At 37.7% G+C, this 25313-nt stretch overlaps 1 long non-coding RNA gene across 1 annotated transcript in view; it reads right to left on the bottom strand.

Moving 5' to 3' along the window:
• The window catches only part of LOC135224602 (uncharacterized), a 473471-nt gene that overhangs the window by 250589 nt on the left and 197569 nt on the right, over nucleotides 1-25313 (bottom strand). Inside the window, exon 5 of the long non-coding RNA XR_010316777.1 lies at nucleotides 22423-22515. This is a non-coding gene — a long non-coding RNA (uncharacterized LOC135224602). The remainder of the gene's footprint in view (nucleotides 1-22422; nucleotides 22516-25313) is intronic.

Below are 25313 nucleotides of genomic sequence, written 5' to 3'. Positions count from 1 at the left end.
AATAGAATGAAAACCACGCAAGTCTCAATAGAATGTAAACGGAAAATCTCAGCGACATTTAAACATAATCAACCATGAATGCACCTAGATTCAATAGAGAAGTTGGGGGTGGTTGGTCATTCCAATTCTGGCTTCTAGGACCGAGCATAAAACACCATCTTCGAGAAAGGCTCTAACTGCTGCTGCTACTTTCAGGTGACTAGGCCTAGATCCGGCCATTGCAAGGCTTACAATGCAGGGCCACTGCCCGTTATTTAGGCAAAGATAGAACCTTCAGGACCGACACCAGGACCTCCTTGCACCTGGGAAACAGACTCGCTACATAAAAAATAGAAAGAACGGTCGCAAGCAACCAGAACACCCGGAAAAACACCACCTGGTTAAGTAGGGAGACGACAGAGTCAGACCCCAACCACCTCTCCCCCCCTTTACCTCTACCTCTACCCACAATACTAATTCAACCTTTTTCACTTCCACCTTTTACCTCAAATCTTCGAATCATATCCCAACCGTGACATTTAAGACTGAATTTGCGTAGTGGGCGTATCATAAGGGAGTGATATCACCCCACCAGGTTCATATTTTTACGGACAACCAGTAATCTGTTCGGTCCAGTCAAGTATTATTGTATAACAGAAATTTATGAGTTTTTTGGAAATATTATATATATATATATATATATATATATATAATATATATATATATATATAACTATATATATATACTATATATATATATAAAATATAAAGAAGCACCCAAGCATGACCAATAGGCCTAGTGCTAGATTCTCAAAGCAGACCTCTGGTTAGTCCTGACTAGATAAAATGGTCCTGAGAGAGAGAGAGAGAGAGAGAGAGAGAGAGAGATGAGAGAGAGAGAGAGAGAGAGATACTCGAATTAAAATAATGCTCGCCAAGCATATTCACACTCCGGATCGTATGGACAAGAATAGTCTCACTTATGCACTGAAAAAAAAAAAAGGTGGAAACCTATGAAAATACTTGTTTGGTGCGACCCTGAACGCAATTCCGCATGCAAAAATTTGCAAAAAATTTGCACAATCGAGAAATTCGATGAAATTATTAACTAACAAGCTGGAAAATACATTTCCTTGATTCTTGAAATAAGCCTAACCATGTAACCAATGCTAAACGCGCATATAACTTGGATTTCGTTTATTTTTTTCTTTACACCAACTTGTGTCTTATTTATATTTCATTTAATCAGATGCTAAACTTCTCTGTGCTTTATCAAAAGAAATCATAAAAACTTTCGATATAACGCTATAAAAGTAGAAAGCTAATTTACAAATATTAGGCCAATGCTTATGCACTCGGTTCCTGCTGCCACTCTATGGTAAACACTTGATATCACTTTTTGAGAGCCGTAGATGTTTCTTTGGGGAAATTCTTTTTTTTTCTTTCTTTTCCTTCCTTCTTCCCAGCTTGTTCCCATTTTTTGTTTATATGGGCCGTTTGCCATTTTCGGATGAGCCGTTTCCATCTATTTCTATCCTGCGCTTCGCTTCTTCAATCAATTCCCTTCTCATGTAAGTCTCCTCTCACACAGTCCTTCCATCTCTTTCTTGGTCTCCCTCTTCTTCTTCTTCCTGAACCTCCATCCCCATAGTATGTCTCCCAGCGTGGTCCTCATCTCTCCTCAACAAGTGTCCATACCATCTCAGCCTCCCCTCCTGCACTTTCTTTGATACTTCCACCACCTTAGTCGACCCCCTTATGTAGTCATTTCTGATCCTATCCTCTCTTGTCACCCCAGACATCCCCCTATGCATTCTCATTTCTGCCACATCCATCTTCTTCTGCTCTGTTTTTCTCATGCTTGCTGTTTCCGTACCATACAGCATTGCTGTTCTTACCACCGTCTTGTGAAATTTTCCTTTTAACCTAAGTGGTATTCTATTGTCTCAAAGAACTCCAGAGGCCGGTCTCCAGTTGTTCCAGCCTGCCTGTACCCGATGTTTTACTTCTTCTTCCATGCTTCCTCCAGCGTTAACAAAAGATCCCAAATACTTAAACTTATAAACTCTTTTTATTTACAGACCACCAAGCTGAATACTTTCTCTATCATCCACCTCATTGGTGGTACAGATATATTCTGTCTTAGATCTACTTATTCTCATTCCTCTGTCCTCCAGTACTTGTCTCCACCTTTCCAATTTCACTTCCAGATCTTCCCTGCTCTCTGCGCACAGAAAAATATCATCCGCATACAATATATTTCATGGTAGTCTCCCTTTCTTCCTCTATTATAACATCCATCACTATGTTAAAGATAAATGGGCTCAAAGCCGACCCCTGGTGTAATCCTACTCTCACCTCAAAACCCTCTGTCTCCCCAACACTGCTCCTCACTCTGGTAAATACATTCCGGTACATCTCTTGTATCAATCTTCTGGCACCATTTTCTCCCTCAGACTCGGTCATACGCCTTTTCAAGGTCAATGAATACCATATATAGGTCCCTTTGCCTTTCCCCGAATTTCTCCATTAGTTGCCTCAAATAAAATATACCATCTGTTGTTCCCCTTCCTTTCATAAATCCCATCTGCTCTTTACCTATTTGTACGTCTTCTCTCAGTCTAGCATCTATCATCCTTTCCAGTATCTTCAAAGTGTGGGACATCAATTTAATGCCCCGATAATTACCACACTCTTGGACATCGCCTTTCCCTTTAAAAATTGGGATCAATATACTCCCACGCCACTTATTTGGTATCTTTTCCTGTTCAAGGATCTTTATCATAAGATCGTACAATATATCCACTCCTTCATCTCCTAACGCTTTCCATGCCTCCACAGGAATCATGTCTGGTCCGGTTGCCTTCCCATTCTTCATTTTCTTCAGTGCATTTAGTACCTCTTCAATAGAAAACCTCATTACCATGCCAATGTTCACTTGCTCATCCTCTATTATTAGTCTATTATTTTCTTCATTTAACAACTGTTCGAAATATTCTTTCCATCTCTTCACAATGTCTTCCTCCTTTCTAAGTACTACACCATCTTGATCTTTTATTTGTTTGATGTGTGTAATGTCTTTGGTGCTTTTACTTCTAGCCTTTGATAGCTTGATCATCTTCTTTAATCCTTCCTTTGTCCCCAGCTCATTATACACATCATCATACGACTTTGATTTAGCTTGGGGTACCACCTTTTTCACCACCTTGTTTTTCTCTCTGAACCTATCTCTGTCTTCCACTGACTGTGACTCTTCCCATCTTTTCTTTGCCTCCTTCTTATCTTTTACTACTTTCTCGGTGTCTTCATCCCACCACCAGCTCTCCTTTTCTTCCCATATGATACCAGATGTCTCTCCTAGCAGCTCCTTTCCATGCCTTCATATCACGCTGCATTTCGTGCCAACCATTCTTGAACATCTTCAATCCCTATATCAATATCCTCCAAAACCCTCCTCTTAAACTCTCTCTTCTTATCCCCTTCCTTCTCTAATTTGTACTATTTAATTTTCCTTATCCCTTTAGCTTTGGTTTTTCTTTCCCTTTTTAACTTCAAATCCATACATAGCAGTCTGTGTTGGGGGGCTACATGGTCGCCTGGAATAACTTTGCAGTTCTTGACCTCCACCAGCTTTATCCTTTTATACAAGAAGTAGTCTATCTGGGAGCATCTTCCCCCACTCCTATATGTTATTAGGTGTTCCCTTTTCTTCTTAAAGAATGTTTACTATTGCCATGTCGAATGACACAGCAAAGTCCGCTACACTCTCTTTTTCTGGGTTTCTCTCCCCAATTCCATGGGCCCCATACACCCGACCAATCGTCTCATTTTCACTTCCGACATGGCCATTCAAATCTGCCCCAACTATCACCCTCTCATGTTCTTCCAGTTCTTGCATTATTTCGTCCATGTCTCTCCAGGAATTTCCCTTCTCTTCTTCTGTGCAACCAACTTGTGGTGCATATGCACTTATAATATTCAGAATCTCTCCTCCATAACATATCTTCAATCTGATGATACGGTCATTGTTTGTATGCACTTCTATCACTGAATTCTTCAGTTCACTAGACAGTACTATGCCAACTCCATTTCTACCTTGATTATTTGCTCCACTTAGTATAGCTAATATCCATCACCAAACTCTTTAGCTTTATTTCCTTTCCATCGCGTTTCTTGCACCAAACCACATAAAACTACTACTTTTTCTTTTTTCCCACCAAGTCAGCCAATTCTCTACCTCTCCCAGTCATGGACCCAATATTGAGCTGACATACTCTAAACCCAATGTGAGCTCGCTTCTTTAGCTGCACCCGCTCCTGATGCAGTAGCCCTCGCCTTACCACAGAGTTAGGGCGATGTCTCTGTGTGTCGTTTACGGAGTACGCCCTCTTTCCATATTTCGGCTCATTCCATTTTTTGGTTTTGGCACAGATTTTTACAGCCGGATGCCCTTCCTGACACCAACCCTCCCTATTTATCTGGGCTTGGGACCGGCACCCATATGGACTTGTTTGCCCCCCAGGTGGCTAGGTTTTTTTTTTCTTTCTTTTAATAAACAATTATTGAACTAACATTGATCATTCACTGGGGAAATACTTTCTGTGCTTATACAGTTAATCACTGATACGTATTATCAGATAAACAGGATGAAAATAATTGGAATAAAATATACTAACTGGCAACCCCACGAGTTTCTAAAGAAGTACGATCACTTCTAAGATTTGTCCCTTCACTTCTGGAACTTACTGTACAAGGGAACGTAAAGATTAGGCTCTCGGTTGTTCAAAGTAAGCTAGATCTTAAAAAGGGACTTGGATCATTAGCACACTGTTCTTATGTATGAACATATTTATATTATACACTATTATTATTATACTATTTTCATTATTCAGAAGATGAACCCTACTCATATGGAACGAGCACAGAGGGGCAATCGACTTTAAAATTCAAGCTTCCAAAGAATAAGGTGTTCATCATGAAAAAGCAATGAAGTTAAGGTGAAATACAGAAAGAAAAGATACCACTTATTCATGCTGAAAAAAAAAATCGATCAATAAAATTCACAAATAGATAAAAAATACCTTAAAATCCAATGAAAATGGTATGAGGGCAGTAATGCAATGCATCTTCACTTTGTCTTATGTAGTTCCAACTGCCTGACATCCTTAATGTGAAGAATAAAGGAACTCTGGAACTGAAAAGTTCTGCAAGCAGATATATTTACTACATATTGATGTTACTGTTCAGCAAATCTGTTTCTCGGCTGTAAAAGATCAGGGATCAACTGGAAATTATGAAAAATTGATAATCAAGAGACCATCCAACGATGGTCCAAGTCATAACTGCTAACATTAAGAAACAAAAACATACTACCAAGAACCACTTTATCTAAAAAGAGTTAAATCCCTGGAAGAAGCAGACATCCATTCCGAAGAAGAGTATTCTAGTGAGGGAAGGACAAAATTAAAAAAGGTTACACTGAATGTATCACTGTTATAAATATATGAGGCCGTGTGGCATTTGCTAACACTTTCATTAGATGTTTCTCAAAAGTAAGAGGAGAGTCAAAAGTTACACCTAGAATAATTATTTAAGTTTCAGACTCATTCAGCAGAGCCATCGACTTGGAGGGGAAGATAGGGTGGGAAACCTGTACGCGATCTGCTAAACATCTGTGTTTTCATTTTACTGGAGTTCAGCCTCATACCCCAACCACCACGCCACTGGGACCTTTATAAGGTCAGCTTCATTTCTCATAAGTGGAGACTTTACAACACCCACAAGTTTTGCATCATCGGCATACTGGACAATCTTGTTTTCCAAGACAACCATATCACTTGTATAAAATAAAAATTTTGCTTTGTTGGCCTATTCTACATATACAGTAGTGTATGTATGTACTATGTACTGTGTTTTAGGATGAAAAAACGTACACAGTACTTTATTGATTTTATATCATGGTATACTTAAATAGGAGCGAAGAGTACAGTAACCAAGTTACAAATAACATACAAACGGCCGTCCGGAACGTAAATTGTTTGCGAGTCTGGTGGTGGTGGTCTGTGTGTGTGTGTGTGTGTGTGTGTGAAGATGAATCAGTGTTACTAAAACACCACAACATTGGGGGGTAAAAATACTTACACGCGCGCGCACGCACACACACACACACACACACGCACTATATATATATATATATATATATATATATATATATATAATATATATATATAGAGAGAGAGAGAGAGAGAGAGAGAGAGAGAGAGAGAGAGAGAGAGAGAGAGAGAGAGAGAGAATGGCTACACCCTTTTTGCAGAATACACTCCATTCATTTATCTTCAGTGATTTGATCGTTTTTATAATCTATATATATATATATATTATATATAGATATATATATATATATGGTATATATATATATAATATATATTATTATAACCGGGTGTTTCGAAAATTTGAGCGCCCCCCCCCCCCCCCCCCCCCTCCCCCCCCCCCCCTCCCCCCCCACAAAACAAATGGAAAGGTCTGGAGTTTTCTGCTACAGCTGTCTCCAAGAACATTATCTTAAGTTTCTATTAAGCTATTTTTTCGTTTTGCAAAACCTTTCTTGTGTTTTTCAGGAACTGAGTGACGGAGTTAGATACAGCCAGGCTAATGACTCGGAGGAAATCAGATGGATTGACCGAAATCCTGGGGCTAATAACCTTCAGAGAGACAGGGATGCTGGCCGCATCCTTCATTTCACGTTCCTGGATAGCTAAATACATTAAAAGAAATGGATCCTTTGTTAAAAGAAACTGGAACAAAAATCCATATGACTGTCATCGCAAAAAGTGAGAATCTTGGAAGGTCTGAAGTCCTTTCTCAGGAGTCAAAAGACATCATAGCTGAGGCAGTGGGTAAATCAAGAAAGCCTTTACGTAAATTGGCGTTTGAACTAGAAACAAAAAGGGGAAAGAAGAGAAGTTATAGTGCTGTTATATAGTGAGTTCAAAAAATCTGATATCAAGCCATTTCATATTATTAGCAAGCCGAACATCACTCAGCAAAAGAAAGAAGACCGTGCATGTTTTTGTGGTTCATTTCTTAAAGGTTAGGATGAAGCTGACTTTCTCCATGTTGCCGCATCAGATGACTTCTTCATATACACAGTCAATAAGCCAAATCATAAAGATGACATCAGGAATTTTTCTGTTTAACAGCCAAACTATTAATGTGGATCATCAAAGAAAAAGGACAGTCATGGAATGGCGAATACTTCAGAGAAACTGTGCTTACTGGTGGAGTATTTCCTTTCCTCAAAGATCCTGAAAATGTGTTATCTGTTGAAGAAGTCACATTTTTGCATGAAAAGGCACCAGTTTCAAGGCTCTTCAGACACAGGAGCTGCTTGAAACATTGGTATCGATTTCTTCTCGTCAAGTGTATTTCCAGGTAGCTCCCCTTAACTCACCATATATATATATATATAATATATATTTCTATATATATATATACATATATATATATATATATATATATATATAGATATATATATATATAGATATATATATAGATATATATATATATATACCTATATACTATACATATATATATATATTATATAGTATATATATATTATATATATATATATATATAATATATTATATACATCTATATATATATTATATATTATATATATATATATCTATATATATATCTCTATATATATATCTCTATATATATATACTATATATATATATATATATATATATATATCTATATCTATATATCTATATATCTATATATATATATATATTATATATATATATATATCTATATATATATATATATATATATATATCTATATATAATATATATATATATAATGTGACTGGTAAAAATGTTCTGTTACAACAGAAATTCCATCTAATAAAAGGAGCTCATAAACACCAAAATATAGAGAGAAAAGTACTATATTTCAGAGATTGCTGTCTACCTCTTCAGCTAGATGAATGACAAAAGTTTACAGAAAAGGTGGTATTTATACCAAGAGGTCCATCCACAGGTAAGCCAATTTAGGGTACCCCCGCTGATAATATTCCTTTAATCTTCTTAAGCGTTGGTTGAATGAAAATCTTGTTGATCGTATCTGAAACCCATGCTCCTTTTGAGATGTTCATTACCTGCCTCTCTTTTATTAAGGCCGATTCCATCATTTGGCTCTTGTACCGGCAGTTGCTGCTATAAATTATACGTGACAAATTCCAGTTTTATTCTATGGCTATGTTTCACTTATACGGTTGAAAAATAGCTGAGTTTTCTTTTGTCCATACCTAACTGACCGTTTGTGTTGTATCAATCTCTGGGAAGTGATTTACCTGTAAATCCGATGTAAGATTGGTCACAGTCCTGGCATGGGATTTGATAAACCCAAGTGTCCTTGGGGGATGTAGTGTTGGTTTTGGGACGTTTAATCAGGGATTTGGCTAAGGAGTTTTGGGTAAGTGAATGCAAAAGGGTTAGATTTTCCGAGGGTCTGAGTCACCTTCTTAATCGTGTCCAGGTGTGGAATTTTTATTTTATTGTTGGGCGTATTTCTGGTCTTGTCTTTAGGGGGTCGGTAGAAAATTACGTTTTGCTTTGTGATTGCTTTCTCATTATATGGGGTCAGGATACTTTAAGACGAAAGTTGCTTACAATTAGTTCAAATTCTTTTTCCAGGAAATCTGGGGAACAAATTCGTAAGGCTCTTAAGAACAGGTTGCTGGCTACACCTATCTTGATAGCAATGTCATGATAGCTAAAGTAGTGAAATGTATGAAAGTGAGACGTTGGTTTTCGCACTATAATGGTAAATTTGTATTCTGTCAATGTCTCTGATTATTAAAACATCAAGAAAAGGAATTTTGTTGTCTGTTTCCCATTCAAATTTTTAAATTTGATGCTGGGCACTAATGTGTTTAATTTTGAAAGGAATTCATTAAAATTGTCCCACCTATTATCCCAAAATGTTAGAATATCATCTACATATCTCATCCACAGCATGTTATTGGGTTTTATTGCATTTATTATTGTAGTTTCAAAGTAGTATATGTACAGATTAGCTAAAACAGGACTTAAAGAACCACCCATACTACACCCAAATTTTTGCTTGTAGAATGATTCCCCGAATGAAAATACGATATTAGATGCACATAATTCAACTAACTTTATTATTTTGTCAAGCGCCAATGGGAAATGACTTGAATAGGGGGATAATTCTTCCCTCAAAAACTGAAGAACGTCCTGTACTGGTACTTTTGTGAACAGGGAATCTACATCAAGGCTTAAAAGTTGTATGTTGTGAAGTGGTATATGTGCTTCTCTGAATTTTGTGACAAAAATCTTCAAATGTAAATGTGACTGGGAGAAAAAGTGCCTAAAAAAGGGGAAAGGAGGCCACCTAACCATTTAGAAATTTTGTAATTGAAAGCTCCGCACATGAAAACGATGGGTCTGAATGGAAGAGTTGTCTTTGTGAGTTTTGGGAAGCCATAAAAGTAGGGTAATTTAGGATTAATAACTTTAAATTTCTCTAATAGTTCAATAATCTATTTGTCTTGGCCAATTAATCTTACTTTCCGAAAAAATTCTGTGGGAACGTTTTGGAGGGGATTTTTCGTCAGTTTGTCATAAGTGTTTGTGTCGCTAAGCAGCTGGTTGATTTTGTCGAGGTAGAAGTCTTTGTCCATTATTACGATTTTGCCGTCTTTGTCGGATCTACTTATTATAACATCTATTTTTTTTAAGCGAGTGGATGTCTATCATAAATCTACGGGGAACAGAATATTTCTTATTTAGGTCAGTTAAAGCATTTAGTAACATTCCTTTTAAACATATCTCTTTACGGCTGTAGTTTTTGTCAGATATGAATTCATCAAAAGCCACTATGAAGTCTAAGTTGTTTTTGTGGTCTGGCATAAGGGTAAAGGATAAGCCTAGATTTAAAACTAAATGTTGATTTACAGTAAGGGGGCGGGGGGTGGTTGGATAAGTTTAAAACGTTGTCTTGTTGCTCAAGATTATTCCATGCGCTATTGTTTATTAAGTTATTTAAATTGCGTAAAAGTCTGTTGGAATGAGTCACGCTATTATAGGCAGCAATGTCGGAACAGAATGAAATCAGATACCTGTATATGTGGTCCGTAGTGAGAAGGCGAAGATTAGACTGAGTTCCATATATCACTCTGCGTAGTACGAAGATGTCGTTTTTCGTGCTGGTGATTCTTTCCTCCAGGAAAATTTTATGGGATAGAGGGAAGGGATTCGATTGCAGAGTCCATCTCCCAAATTCGTACATTTTTGGTAGTACTTGTTCCTTGAGGCATTCTTCTAAAAAGTGCTTTTGATTTTTCAGCCGGTGTAGTCTGATCAGTTCTTTCTCAAACTTGCGAATAACTGGCTTGACTTCTGGAAGTAAGTGAAGAATCGTGGAAAGGCGGTTGAATTCCATAATGGGCAAAAAATGACTGGTAAAAATGTTCTGTTACAACAGAATTCCATCTAATAAAAGGAGCCCATAAAATCACCAAAATATAGAGAGAAAAGTACGATATTTCAGAGACTGCTGTCTCCCTCTTCAGATAGATGAATGAGAAAAGTTTACAGAAAAGGTGGTATTTATACCAAGAGGTCCATCCACAGGCAAGCCAGTTTAGGTCACCCCCGCTGATAATCTTCCTTTAATCTTATTAAGCGTTGGTTGAATGAAAATCTTGTCGATCGTATCTGAAACCCATGCTCCTTTTGAGATGTTCATTACCTGCCTCTCTTTTATTAAGGCCGATTCCATCATTTGACTCTTGTAACGGCAGTTGCTGCTATAAATTATAAGTGACAAATTCCAGTTTATTCTATGGTTATGTTCATTTATAGGTTGGAAAAAAAAAAATATATATATATACTATATATATATATATATATATATATATATATATATATATATATATATATATATATATATATATATATATATATATATATGGTGGTTAGAAATTACAGCCCTCCCAGCCTCTGCAGCATAAACTAATATTGATACGGACAAAAACAAAAGTAATTCAGAGCAGGTATTTATATATTTTGTGTGGCCTCCATCTGCCTGTACCACAGCCTCCATTCTTGAGGGGTATGATTTCAGCAAATCGCAAAAAAAGCTGAGACTCAAACTCCATTTCCCTGAGCACTTCGGTCACCTCTCTTTGCAGGTCGTCGAGGCTTGATATACCATCATAGTTCACTGTGTGCTCTTCAACACGATCCTTAAGATACTACCGATGTTTTCACACACATTAAGGTCAGGGGAGCTACCTGGAAATTCACTTGACGAGAAGAAATCGATACCAATGTTTCGAAGCAGCTCCTGTGTCTGAAGACCTTGAAACATGGTGCCTTATCATGCAAAAATGTGACTTCTTCAACAGATAACACATTTTCAAGGATCTTTGAGGAAAGGAAATACTATACTCCACCAGTATTTATTTATTTATATATATATATATGCATTGAGCCTCTCATGATAACTGTGCGGTTAGAACGCTTCACTGTACGTCCTGAATTCTAGGTTCGAGCCCGGGGAGCCGACGAAATGATCTTCAGCAAAAAATACTCTTTCAGTTAACATATATTAAAAATATATTAATACCGAGGTAGAGCGAATTAGATATTAAAGGACATTTGTATCTTAATGCGTGTATTTGAATCAAGGTGAGTGTTGATAAGACACACACGCACACACACACACACACACACACACACACACACACACACACACACATATATATATATATATATAATATATATATATATATATATATATATATATATATATGTATATATATATATATATATATATATATATATATATATATATATATATATATATATATACACATATCACTGTGATACATGCAAATAAGTTCATTTCCTTAAATAATCGACTCTATTTCAGCTGCAATAGCCCATATACAAGATGTTAATGCATAGGATTAATAATCACAATACTATACAATCTTTTACTTGTTTTTACTCGCTTGACTAATTAAATATGGATGACACAAGCTACTCTATTTACGAATCGAAATCAATTTAGCACCTGAATTTGCCACCATATGTATAGATGACATGCAAAATATGAAGATTTTCCAATACCAATAACGCCACGTTACCTACGTTATAAAATTTTGGAAATATAAACTTCGGATAGCCAAGAATGGAGTAAAAAATTACGTCAAATTTTAATCAAACTTTTTCCAATAAATATTTGGTACAAAATCTGTCAGTATAATAATAATAATAATAATAATAATAATAATAATAATAATAATAATAATAATAATAATAGAACGAAAACAGGATGGTTAGGATGTTGATACACATTATCAAAGTTTCATTTCAAATCCTTCGTCATCGGACGAAACACCACAGTTGTTCTACGGGCATATGATTCTGACATCCGCATAAATCAGGGCTAATTATGTAAGGGATTCGAATAAGGAAATGCTTTACCTGGTCCATTGGAGAGTTTGGTTTTAACTGTGCTTACTGGATGATGAGCTTAATTAAGTATTTTAACTGCTTCCCTAATTACCTCTTACGATTATTTTAATATGGTCTTCATCAAATTTCATGTATATGATGCAGGTAGGTATAAGCAATTCTTTGATGAATCAAGAGTAGGGTGCACGACTTTCTAATGACGTTTTCCTGACGTACTCTTCTATCCACACTTGCTAATATACATACATACATATATATATATATATATATATATATATATATATATATATATATATATATATATATATATATATATATATATATATATAGAGAGAGAGAGAGAGAGAGAGAGAGAGAGAGAGAGAGAGAGAGAGAGAGAGAGAGAGAGAGAGAGAGAGAGAGAGGTGGGGGGGGGGGATAAGCACTCCTGATACGTATATGCGTCTTACTTTGGCATAAATTAGATATTATATAAATATTTTTCGAAGTCCTTCATAATTATGATGAAGAGAATGGACTTCGGACACATTTAAATCCTTGCAAGTAATATTTCACGCGTCACTTCTATTTTTTTCATTTTTTAGTTTTCGCCCGTCAGAATCAGCAATTATATATAATAAGAAATCATTTTGCCAATTTACCACACAGGTGAATTTCATTGAAATTTTAGTGACAGCAGAGCAGGGAATTGCCTTTCTCTGCTCCCTAAAATATTCACTAGCCAGAGCAGGAGGCACTCGCATTTGCTTTCAGTTTCTAAGAGCCTATTTTCTGGAAGTGCTCTCTCTCTCTCTCTCTCTCTCTCCCGTATACATATGCCCAGATATAAATTGCATACTGCATCCGCAGGATATGATGTCCAAATGTTAAGAGGACGATGAGTTTCCCTTTAAATGCCTTGTCAATGATTTTTAATTGTAAGATTATGTAAACTCTGAATGGTTAACCATTCTGGCGGCGACGAAGATCCCCAAAAAAGGAGCTTTGACCATTTGTTTGTGGTCATTCATGGGAGGCTGATAAAATACTATCAATTTCCTTTCGAAAGTATGTTTCTGAGATTGTCCCCACAAACCACCGACTGCGATATGACCTGACTGACGTATCCGCTGGCAGGGATTCACAGATAAGAACACGGGAATTTAATTATATTTATACTTCGCTCACAGGAGAAGATGATTCACCTGCTGCTCATGTTCTGGCTGTCCGGTGTCTAACTAAAGCAGCTATTACACGGACGAAATTTCACTCAGCTAGCAGCGTTTCCGGTAGCACATATCCATGACATGCTCACGAAATCTGTTACGCGGTACTGAGCAAGTCGCGGAAGAACTATCAACTAATTCACATGGCCAAACTTGGTACTGGCAAAACTAGGTCCCAAATGTTGTAATTTAGTTCACCGTCTACTTAAATACTATAATTATATGCATACCTGCAGCAATTCTAGCCGTCAGGAAATGCTGCCATCAGTTCCAGGGCCACAATAGCATATGGAAGTTTTTTCTGGAGTTTTATTCTTTTAAATACGATGGATGTTTGAGGTTCAACGAAAGTGGATTACCAGTGCTTTATCATTTTTTTTTTTTTTTTTTTTTTTGCTCTATCACAGTCCTCCAATTCGACTGGGTGGTTATTTATAGTGTGGGGTTCCGGGTTGCATCCTGCCTCCTGGGAGTCCATCACTTTTCTTACTATGTGCGCTGTTTCTAGGATCACACTCTTCTGCATGAGTCCTGGAGCTACTTCAGCCTCTAGTTTTTCTAGATTCCTTTTCAGGGATCTTGGGTATCGTGCCTAGTGCTCCTATGATTATGGGTACGATATCACTCCCTCCCATATCCCATATTCTTCTTATTTCTATTTTCAAGTCTTGATACTTATCTATTTTTCCCTTTCTCTCTTCACTCTGGTGTCCCATGGTATTGCGACATCAATGAGTGATACTTTTCTTCTTCTTGACTTTGTCAATCAACGTCACGTCTGGTCTATTTGCACGTATCACCCTATCCGTTCTGATACCATAGTCCCAGAGGATCTTTGCCTGATCGTTTTCTATCACTCCCTCAAGTTGGTGCTCATACCACTTATTACTGCAAGGTAGCTGATGTTTCTTGCACAGGCTCCAGTTGGAAGGGCTTTTGCCACTGAATCATTTATGGTTTCATTTTTCGTATTGCACTTCCTACATATGGGAGAGATGTTATTTCCGTCTTATCGTCCTTTGAATATATCTGGTTCTTAGGGCCTGATCTTGTGCCGCTGTTATCATTCCTTCAGTTTCCTTCTTTAGCTCTCCCCTCTGTAGCCATTGCCATGTGTCATCGCTGGCTAGTTCTTTAGTCTGTCTCATGTATTGTCCGTGCAGTGTTTTGTTTTTGCCAGTCCTCTGTTCTGTCTGTCATTCTCCTGTCTCTGTATATTTCTGGGTCTTCGTCTACATTTATTAGTCCTTCTTCCCATGCACTCATTAGCCACTCGTCTTCACTGGTTTTCAGATATTGCCCCAGTGCTCTGTTTTTTTTGATGTTGACGCAGTCCTCTATACTTAGTAGTCCTCTACCTCCTTCCTTTCGTGTTATGTAGTCTGTCCATATTTGCTCTTGGGTGTAGTGCTTTGTGCATTGTCATATGTTTCCTGGTTTTCTGATCTATGCTGCGGCGTTCTGCCTTCGTCCATTCCACTATTCCTGTGCTGTATCTGATTACTGGCACTGCCCATGTGTTTATGGCTTTTATCATATTTCCGGCGTTGAGTTTTGACTGAGTATCGCCTTGAGTCTCTGCATATATTCTTTCCTGATCGTGTCCTTCATCTCTTGGTGTTTTATATCCCCTCCTTCCATTATTCCCAGGTATTTGTATTCTGTCTCATCTATGTGTTTGATGTGCTCCCATCTGGTAGCTTTATCCCTTCAGTTCTCGTTTACTTTGCCTTTTTGTATGTTGACTAAGGCACATTTTTCTATTCCAAACTCCATCCTGATGTCCCCAGATACAATGCCTTACAGTCTGGATTAGGGTATCTATTTCCTTGATGCTCTTACCATACAGCTTAATGTCGTCCATGAACATCAGACGGTTGATTCTGTTGCCTCTTTTCTTGAGTTGGTACCCGGCATCCATCTTCTGTAGTACTTTGTCATGGGAATCATGGCTACTACGAAGAGTAGTGGGGACAGTGAGTCGCCCTGGAAGATCCCTCTCCTGATATTAACCCTCTGCTAGTCTTATTCCAGAGCTTGTAGGTATTGTATTTTACCAGAGCTTGTAGGTATTGTATTCCAGTTGCGCATTGTATTTTTGAGGAAAGCTGATGGTGTTTTCCTCTGCCCCATATATTTTTCAGGGCATTCTATTAACCATGTTGTGTGGTATCATGTCGAAGGCTTTCTTATAGTCTATCCATGCCATGCTTAGGTTGGTTTTCCTTCTCCTACTGTTCTTCATTACCATTTTGTCTATCAGAAGCTGGTCTTTTGTGCCCCTACACTTCCTTCTGCAGCCTTTCTGTTGGTGGGGGATGGTGTTTTGTCTCTTCTAGGTAATTGTATAGCCTTTCACTGATGATACCTGTTAGTAACTTCCACATTATTGGTAGGCAGGTGATGACCCTCTAGTTACTGGCTATAATTCCCTTACTCGTCTTTTTGTACTAAGGATGTTCTTCCTGTGGTCATCCATTTGGGTATATGGTGATTTGAGATACAATGCTGGAGTTATTCTGCTATTCGTGGGTGTAGGGTGGCCTTGAAGATTTTTTTGAGCCAGTATCCATGGACTTCATCAGGACCTGGGGCTTTCCAGTTTGGCATTTTCTTTAGTTGGTGTCTGACTGTGTCTGTCGTGATCTCTGTGAATCTTTGTTTATTCTCCCTGTTTTTCTTCTTCCTTGACTTCCTGGAGCCATGTTGCATGTTTGTTGTGTGATACCGGATTGCTCCATGTGTTTTCCCAGAATCTCTTACTTGGTTCGGCTTCAGGAATTTCTGGGTGGTTGTCTTCCCCTCTTAGTTGGCTGTATAGTCTTTTCTGGTTGGTTCCGAATAGTTTGTTCTGTTGGTATCCCCTATTCCTGTTTCATGTACCGTTGGATCTTATGGTGCTTTGGCCTTAAGCCTCTGTTTTACATCTTCTATTGTGTTGTTTAGTCCCCTCTCTTGTACTTTGTATTTCTCGTTGAGTTCCTCCCTTGTTTTCTTGCTTCTTAGCCTTTATTCTGCCATCTCTTTCAGTTTACTCAAGTCAGATCTCATCACCATGATTTGCTTTTCCAGGCGCCTTTTCCAAGGAGGTTGCTGTTTGTTTTTTTGTTGGGTTGGGTTGTGCTGGTGTGGTTGGGGTCGAATCCCCATCAGTTCTGCTACTAATCTTGCTCCTGCATATGCCAAGTTATTTGTTTCTTTGATACTGGTGGTGTGTGTATTATGCCCATTATTTCATTGACCTCATTGTTGTTTTCTCCCTTAATTTCTTGGTGTTGTAGGCTTTCATGGAGGGGAGTCTTTGTTCTCTCTGTATCTGGCTCCATCCATTGCCTAATCTTTTCTTCCCATTCCGTCCTCTCTGTTACTTCGTCGGTGTTTCTTCGTGTGTCGTTGTTTGATACCTCATCATCCCTGTGTCTTCTGTGGCATCGTTCTCTCAGTTCGTCTTCGTGTAATTCGTTGTCGTGTGACATTTCCTTTTTCAGTTCTTCTCTTTCTGTAGGGAGAGCCAGTTCTTTTTCTTTATGTTCCTTACTTGGTCTGCCAGCCTCTGCTCTGTTTGGGGGTGTTATTCCTCTCATTGCCAGATGTTGACCAACCTTCTTCTATATCCTCTCTCCGTCGGGTTTGCTTCTGATGTAGCATCTCCATATTTCCTTATTATTGTTATATTATTCATTATTATTATTATATTATTATTATTATTTTATTGTACTATTACTATTATTATATTAAGGATGAGCCCGTTTCAGTTATTCACTGCACTACTACTGCTTTTTTCATTAGACAAAAGCATTTGCAGGAGTCTCTGAAATCAGGTCTTGGCCGAATGTAAGCAAACGCATACAATAGTTAACCATTTATTATACGCTTTCTTTAGCAATTTCATCCAGCAAAACTCATAACGTCTAGCAGCGATTTGTGAAATTGAATCGGAATTGCTCGATGACACCGAGGGTTCCCTGAGCTGGTGTGTAGCGAAGCGCTGCTTGCTGAGGGAAAGTTCGCCCGTGTAATGGAGGCTTCACTCTAAGGGCCGTACCCACGGAGGTCGTACTATTTCATAGCTTTACCAAATGACCAAGTCGTTCCAATCCCCATTCCCAACTTGTAAAATCGACAGCTGGTGAGGAAACGTTCCAATAAACAATGATCCTCGCAGGTTCGCAGTAGTCACTCTTTCTTACCTTTATATCTTTTAGCGTCTCCATGATTAACTTATAAATCGTGAAAATAATGAGTTCGGATATAAATGCCCACTGAACCTGCTACCCATCCATAGGAATGAACAATTTCTTCTCACAGGTGAAGAAAGAAAGTTTGTAAGATGTCGGCTCTTGTTTCCCATGTATTTATCGCATGTATTATTTCTTCTTCAAGTCCTCTCCCCAATAGGAGGACAATGCCATCAGTGCACCTCATGCGGTGCACTGTAGGCCTTACTTGAGGTATTTTGCAGCGTCCTTTCTGCCCCTAGCCGCAACCTCTTTTGTTCCTTTAACTGTAACTCCTTTTATATTTTCTCCCTTCCATCTTATTTTCTACCCTCTCCTAGCAACTGATTCATAGTGCAACTGCTTTGAGGTCTTCCTCCTTTACACTTTTCAAAACTTCCGTTTCAGCGCCGAATGACCTTACAGGTCCAGTGTTTGGCCTTTGGCCTAAATTCTATATTCAATTCAATTCAAGTCCTCTCCATTTCTGTCGCGATCCTCTTTAGAAACTTCTTGTAAATCTCGTATATTTGTGTGATGCTTTTACTGCAGACCTGTATACGATCTCCAAATATGTCACTGTAATTCACTGTAATTAGTGATCTGTCTTATCCATCTGAAGGTAGCTAAAAATTTATACTTCATTCTGATCTATCCTAGTATATATATTTGTTTGTTTGTTTGTTTGTTTGTTTTTATGGTGTTTTTACATTGCATGGAACCAGTGGTTATTCAGCAACGGGACCAACGGCTTTACTCGACTTCCGAACCACGTCGAGAGTGAACTTCTATCACCAGAAATACACATCTCTCACTCCTCAATGGAATGGCCGTTAAATCGAATCCGCGACCACCAAGGTGGGAAGCAAACACCATACCAGCCACGCCACTGAGGCGCTCCTAGTATATATAAATTTCAGATTCTTAAAGCTTGATTATTTATTCAGTGCGGTCCATTTTATTAAAGCAATGTTTTCTTTTATAAAATGTGCAGTTACACTAACAACATACAAGAGGATTCATTATTGGGATCTCCTAATCATACTTGCCACCCAGTTAACCATATTGGTGAAACAGCGCTCTTATATCTGCAATTTACGAAGAAACCCCAACGCCCAAAGGACATTAACCAAATACCCAGGAACAATGATCATTATATCAGAAGTGAAGCTAAAGTCCATTTTCCAGTTTATATACAAGGCACCCAACTGTCTTATTATCCAGAGAAATGCCGTAGTCATTTTATGAGCGAAAACGGTCGTCCTTTATGAGCTAAGATGGTCGTCTTGTCCATGGACGTTAAGCAACAACTGGTTTGTATAACACTTAAACCTAGTGGGCGGGCTGTAAATTAACATTTCCAGAAAAAGAGAAATAGAGAAAATCTGCTATCAGGGTCTTTTATGTTCATGATGGGATATTTCTTGTTATGCTACTGACCGGTAATGCTCTGCTTTTAGCATATGAATGTAACTAAATACAAATCTTCTAAATGCATAGGGTAATATTCTTGTCGACTTTATAATTGACTGTTAAAATTTTTTTGTGATCCTGCTGGATAGAAGTACCTGAACTATGTGGAGAGGGAGGAATTTTGTTAAGACTAATTAACTAATAAACAATATACAAAGAGAAAACTGAAATCATAAAGGTAACTGATGTACATAGAAAAACTGATGAACATCTGTATTATCTTAGATTTACAGGGGCAAATGTCCTTTTATTTTTATCAATATACCGTCATTGTTGAAATAAATGGTGACAGCACACATTCTCATTTATATTAGAACGGGTGATGCAAGTTTTCCTTTACAAAGCCAAGTACATAAAAAACAAAATAAACAAAACGAGGTCAAATGACAGCGTGTTCATGATTGACAAGGATAAACACCGAAAAAACACTTTTGCAGGTACGCTCTCCATACAGGTAAACGGATATGGAGATAAGAAGGCAAGCTTGGAGAAAGAGAGAGCACGCAAGAGAGAGAGGAAGAGGGAGAACAGCCAGAAAGTCGTTAAGTCGAAAATACCTCCCCCGAACTTCATTAGATTCGGAGTCGAAGCGAGAGATCATTTCCAATAATAATTTCACATTAGGCGAGTCATTTTCTTTTCGGACTTAAGAATTCTCTCTAATTTAAGACAGTTTTAGAGAGCAGAATGGCAGTAATAGCCTGGGTATAACTGGTTGCTCCGTCGCGACAGAGGCTCCCTGGGAGGTTTAGAGCCTGAGTCAGTGTTAATGGCAAATACTGGAATCTGATTTACTTGTTGTAGCCATTCACGCTTTTTAATTTCGCTGGTTTCGGTATTTTCAATTTCGAATCCCGGAGTTTTAATTTGTTATTGGAGATGGCGCTTGGGCTATTCAGTGGGCTAAGTGCATGCGTTCGTCTCTCTCTCTCTCTCTCTCTCTCTCTTTCTCAGGGCGAACATGATTGTGGATGAAAATGATGAAGGTTCAGCAGCCGTTACCAAACAAGTAACGTCGTAATAGTTAATACTCTTTCTCTCTCTCTCTCACACACATTTTATTCTCAAGGGTTATTGTCTACTTACATGAGTGCATCCCCCCCCCCCCCCCCCCCACCGCCCAAGCAAACTGGGGAAAAGAACTAAAGGTATCCACTGACTCCTCTGTGAGATGGATATAGTATCCACTATTATTCTATGCACCATTAGAAGTTGCAGATCTGGTTCCTATCCTTTTATACCTTCTGTAGCTGAGTGGATTAAGTGATAGTCTACTGCTTCAAAATATATCCTGCATACGTCCCGTCTCCACCTCTACTTTGGGGACTATTTGCATAAATAATCCAATATTTTATACTGCGAATTTAGGCGTTTTGTCCGGACCATAAGAGGAACGTGCAGACACGACGTATATTCCCGAAATGTAACCGAGTTCCGGCACCTTCCCTGAAAATTGTCCATCGAATCCTCTTGAAAATAATCTCCTTACGTTTCCCACGCCCAAATTACCTGTCAGATCTTACATAACTAACCTATCTTAATCTAACCAACGTAGGGGCAAGGCAAAAAAAAAAAAAAAAAAAAAACACGGGGCTGTTGGAATATTAGAGTGCATCTCGGAAATGTGCAGAGGAGACAAGCGGTGGTGTGGGATGTTACACGAGACGGGTTAAGAATTGAAGGCCGTACAGCCTTTCAAATTCCAACCATATTTTCAGAATACAGTGGTTGGTGGGTCTAACCCAAATGGAGGGGGTTTTAACATCTATTTTCAGGCAATACTGCCTGATGATGATGTGCGCATAACTTGAGGCAAACTATAAAATAGGATTAAATGTGTCCTCTCACTGCTAATGGAGCGGAATAAAAACATCATAGGTTGTAGATTGCCAGAGAAATTTCAAAAAGGAAATCCATCACTGTGGTTCACTTTATTCCTTATGAGGTATAATCCGAATAACTATAGTTTGTCGCGTACAAACTTGTTCTTCAAATATGGACACGTATGCATACAAGATACATAAATGCAAAATTTCATTATTCATGCTAAAGAATGTATTCACATATAGCATTCATGTACAAACACTTCTCTCTCTCTCTCTCTCTCTCTCTCTCTCTCTCTCTCTCTCTCTCTCTCTCTCTCTCTCTCTCTCTCTCTCTTATTTTATATTTAAGTATTTAGGAGCAACGAAGTCAAATCATTACTGATTTACTACCAGCTTTCCCCAAGAAACTTCGGCATCCTTGACATATATATGCAATTCCCAGCAGCTTATCTACGCTCTCTGCCTTACTCAAATTCATATTCATCGACAAAGGCTGTGAAATTCATTATGTCATTCTTGTTATCACAACGGAATATTAGGGTTTTACTACTATTAATTCAGAATTTAACTGTTCATTACTCCAGAAAGGCCATAGTTTTCAAGCACAAACGACTGAAAAATGTGAGGGCCAGAGTGCTTTGAAAGGTAACACAGACATATTACCCAGACTTGCCTTCGGATGGATGGTTGTAGGGCCGTTAATTGATAACCCGTTACTGAAATTGGCAGGTGAAGTCAAGGTTATTTCCGCAATGGCGTACAATTCGTCTATCATTTCTCATGTACTTTTCACGGCGGCACTTTTGAGTACAGTGTTTGGAAGGGGTTAATAATTATTGTATTTAGGCAAAGATCCTTACTCCACGCACGAAATTCTATCCTTGAGCAATACAGGAAAACAACGAACTTCATTGCACGGCTTCATAGTTAAAATACACGGTTTTATATGTTTCGCATTGAAGAGCATCTTATTTCTAGATGATCACTAGACTCTACAATCTGCTTTCAGGAACTGATGGCAAGTATCCGCAGCCGACTAAATTGAAGCTTCTGTCTTGCTTCCGACCGACCGATGGATTTGAACTGTCACCTGGGCCGAGTGGTGAGCTGCATGAACTTCCTTCAATGACAACTTTCTCCGGTGATATCGACTGGGGATATTTACCGTCAGTTGAAAAACAAACAAACGAACTGAAGGTGTTAAACATACGCTTTTCATCCTGCAGATGGTCTTGTGCTGGTGGAATGAAACCATTTCTCACAATATTCCAGCAATGGAGAGTTCAACTGAAGGCGAGGGTGTCTGTCAAAGATCAGATAAATGTTGATCAGTTTTAATCACAAAAAAAAAAAAGAATAAACTAGGACATGCAGTACATATGCTATAAAAATAGTTCATAAAAGAATAAAAAACGCATATTATCTTTGATCACCGAGTGATTTTCTCTAAGAAAATAGGTGAAAATAAGTGTTTTTATACTAAAGAAAGTATACTTATTTGCTATATAAGAAAGTATGTTTATTTATTATACGCAGCAGAAGAATGTTTTAATTACAATAAAAACTTCATTCCTAGGCTAAAGTAAGTATTAGGAAGGAATTATGATGAAAGCTGTGAATAATAGAGGGATTCAATAAATCATATGCCACATAATACAGAACTGCTTAACAGTATTAAGTCTGGGGATTAGTTATGTATTCACTTCATAATTAAATGGTTTACCTTACATAGAACAATCAAATAAATTGATAGATATGCACATAGAAGATTTAATTGCTTATCATTAACGTAAGAACGCGTAACGGCTGCAAAGAAGCCAATGATTCCCTTATGTATAAAATATTACATGTCTTACTACCTTTTCTTTTTTCCATTAAATTTGAGTTTAAATTTCATATTAAAATTTTATATTTGGTTCCGGTACAATAATTACCTCTAACCAAAAGAAAAAATAACTTGAGAGATTCAGAAATGATTGCGTGACTACTGGCATTAGCACTCTTACATAAATGCAAATTTATATGGACTTGTAAGTAACAACTGAATGTGGATGCTGTTCTGCAATATATAAATGCTATCATTACACATATAAATATATAGACATACATACTTATCCATGTATGTATGTCTGTATATATATATATATATATATATATATATATATATATATATATATATATATATATGTGTGTGTGTGTGTGTGTGTGTGTGTGTGTGAGTATGTGTGTGTATACACATGCACATTTACGAGCATGCACAAATGTTCTAGCGGGCTTTCGTGCCTGTGTATTAACGCATGTGCACTCCACAGAAATACAAAAACATGACCAGAAAGAAATTTAGAAACGTAGTCAAAATATATCCAGCTAACGTTCTGTCTCCATCTCTCCTTTGGTGACTATTTGCATGAATAGTCCAACGTTTTGCAGGGCAAATTTAGGCGCTTTGTCCGGATCGGAAGTGGAACATGGAGACGGGACCAGCAGTGGTCGGAGGAGAGATGTTCCATGCGACGGGCAGTTTGAACGAACTTCTGCACGCGCACGTATCGTTTTCCTCTTAGGGAAGAATTTTATACAATATTAATTATAATAAAGAATAAGCAATGGTTATGGTACCTCGGTATATCTTAATATTATAGAAGTAATTTTTGAGCTTCAGAGGGACAAATGGTTATGAAAATCTGATGGTCGATAATAAACTAACTAATTAGGATTTCTACTTACAGCGTTATAATGCTTAAGAAAAATTTGCTAATTATGCATATTCCCGTACTATAGTCTTAAAAATATTAAAATAAGGAGAGCAACGTGTTAGTGTATTTATATATATATATATATATATATATATATATATATATATATATATATATATATATACGACCTAGTGTCTAGGTATAATAGGTCTGAGACGCTCAGGCTACCTGGCTAGCAGAAGGGTGCATGACGTCACGCGAAAGACTACCATAGAAGTTTTCCATTGAGCCAGGTACATAGACATAAGTTTTGGCATTAATGAAAAGAAGGCTGAAACTTTTACTGAGAAGAGAGGCTAGCCGTAATATCTTTTGATGAAATGAACATCGCAAAACACTGGAATTATGATAAAGGAACATATTATAGATTAAATAAGCCTTATGGAAAAGTTCATATTATCATGCTGAGGGGTCTGACTGCTTTTATGACTTTGACAAATCATCTGTCCATGAGATGGTGGCAGGAATGACTGTGGAGTAGAGAATGCAGGCTACCCTGTAATTGCATATATGGCCCTGATCTAGTGCTGATCAATTATAAATCATAAATTATATAATCATAAATTATGGCAGGCTTTTGGGATAGACGCAATAAAATTAAAGCAAGTTGCAATAATAAAACTGTCATGATATGGAAATATTCGTATTTGCCGATGCCCCGCATTAAAATTGACAAGAAATCATTTTGTAACTAGGGGGTGATTGTTGTAGGAGGGAAATGTTAAATAAGACACGCACAGAATATGGTCTATCTATAGCTCACAAGATGAGTGGACTTCTTATAAACTTGTAAAAGCTGAACTTCAGCGTTTAAAACATGCCAATCCATTGGATATTTATGTGAGAGGGGGGTATTGGGATGCAGGATCTGGAATTTGTCTGTATGATAAACGATCGGAGATGTAAAATCAAGGGTTGCTTACGGAACTGACTTAGATAACCTAAAAACTCTATGTAAAATTATCAATGTAATGACAAAAATGAGAGTATGCAACGCAAGATCAAGCACACATTACAATTTCCAAAAGGGCGTGATTGAACTGTATCATGTCACTCATGAGTGGGTCTATATGAAATGTTAATAAAAAACTATAATGTAAAATATATATTACCATGATAATTGAATCAGGACCCACTAGAACATTTTTTGTGATGATGCAGAGAAATAAGTGGACCGCATGACCACCCGAGTGCTGTTAACTGTAAATATGGAGTTAGAAAGCTGCTTCTCGGTAAAACGTTACACTAATCAGTGATAAAACAAACAAATAAAAAGATGAAATGCATCAAGCAAAGCCAAATCCTATAATGTGCGTAAACTTGCTTCAGAAATTTGCAAAACCAG

Source organism: Macrobrachium nipponense, chromosome 12 (genome assembly GCF_015104395.2).
Source record: "Macrobrachium nipponense isolate FS-2020 chromosome 12, ASM1510439v2, whole genome shotgun sequence".
NCBI classification, from domain to species: domain Eukaryota; kingdom Metazoa; phylum Arthropoda; class Malacostraca; order Decapoda; family Palaemonidae; genus Macrobrachium; species Macrobrachium nipponense.
This window is presented reverse-complemented; position numbering and strand designations above follow the sequence as displayed.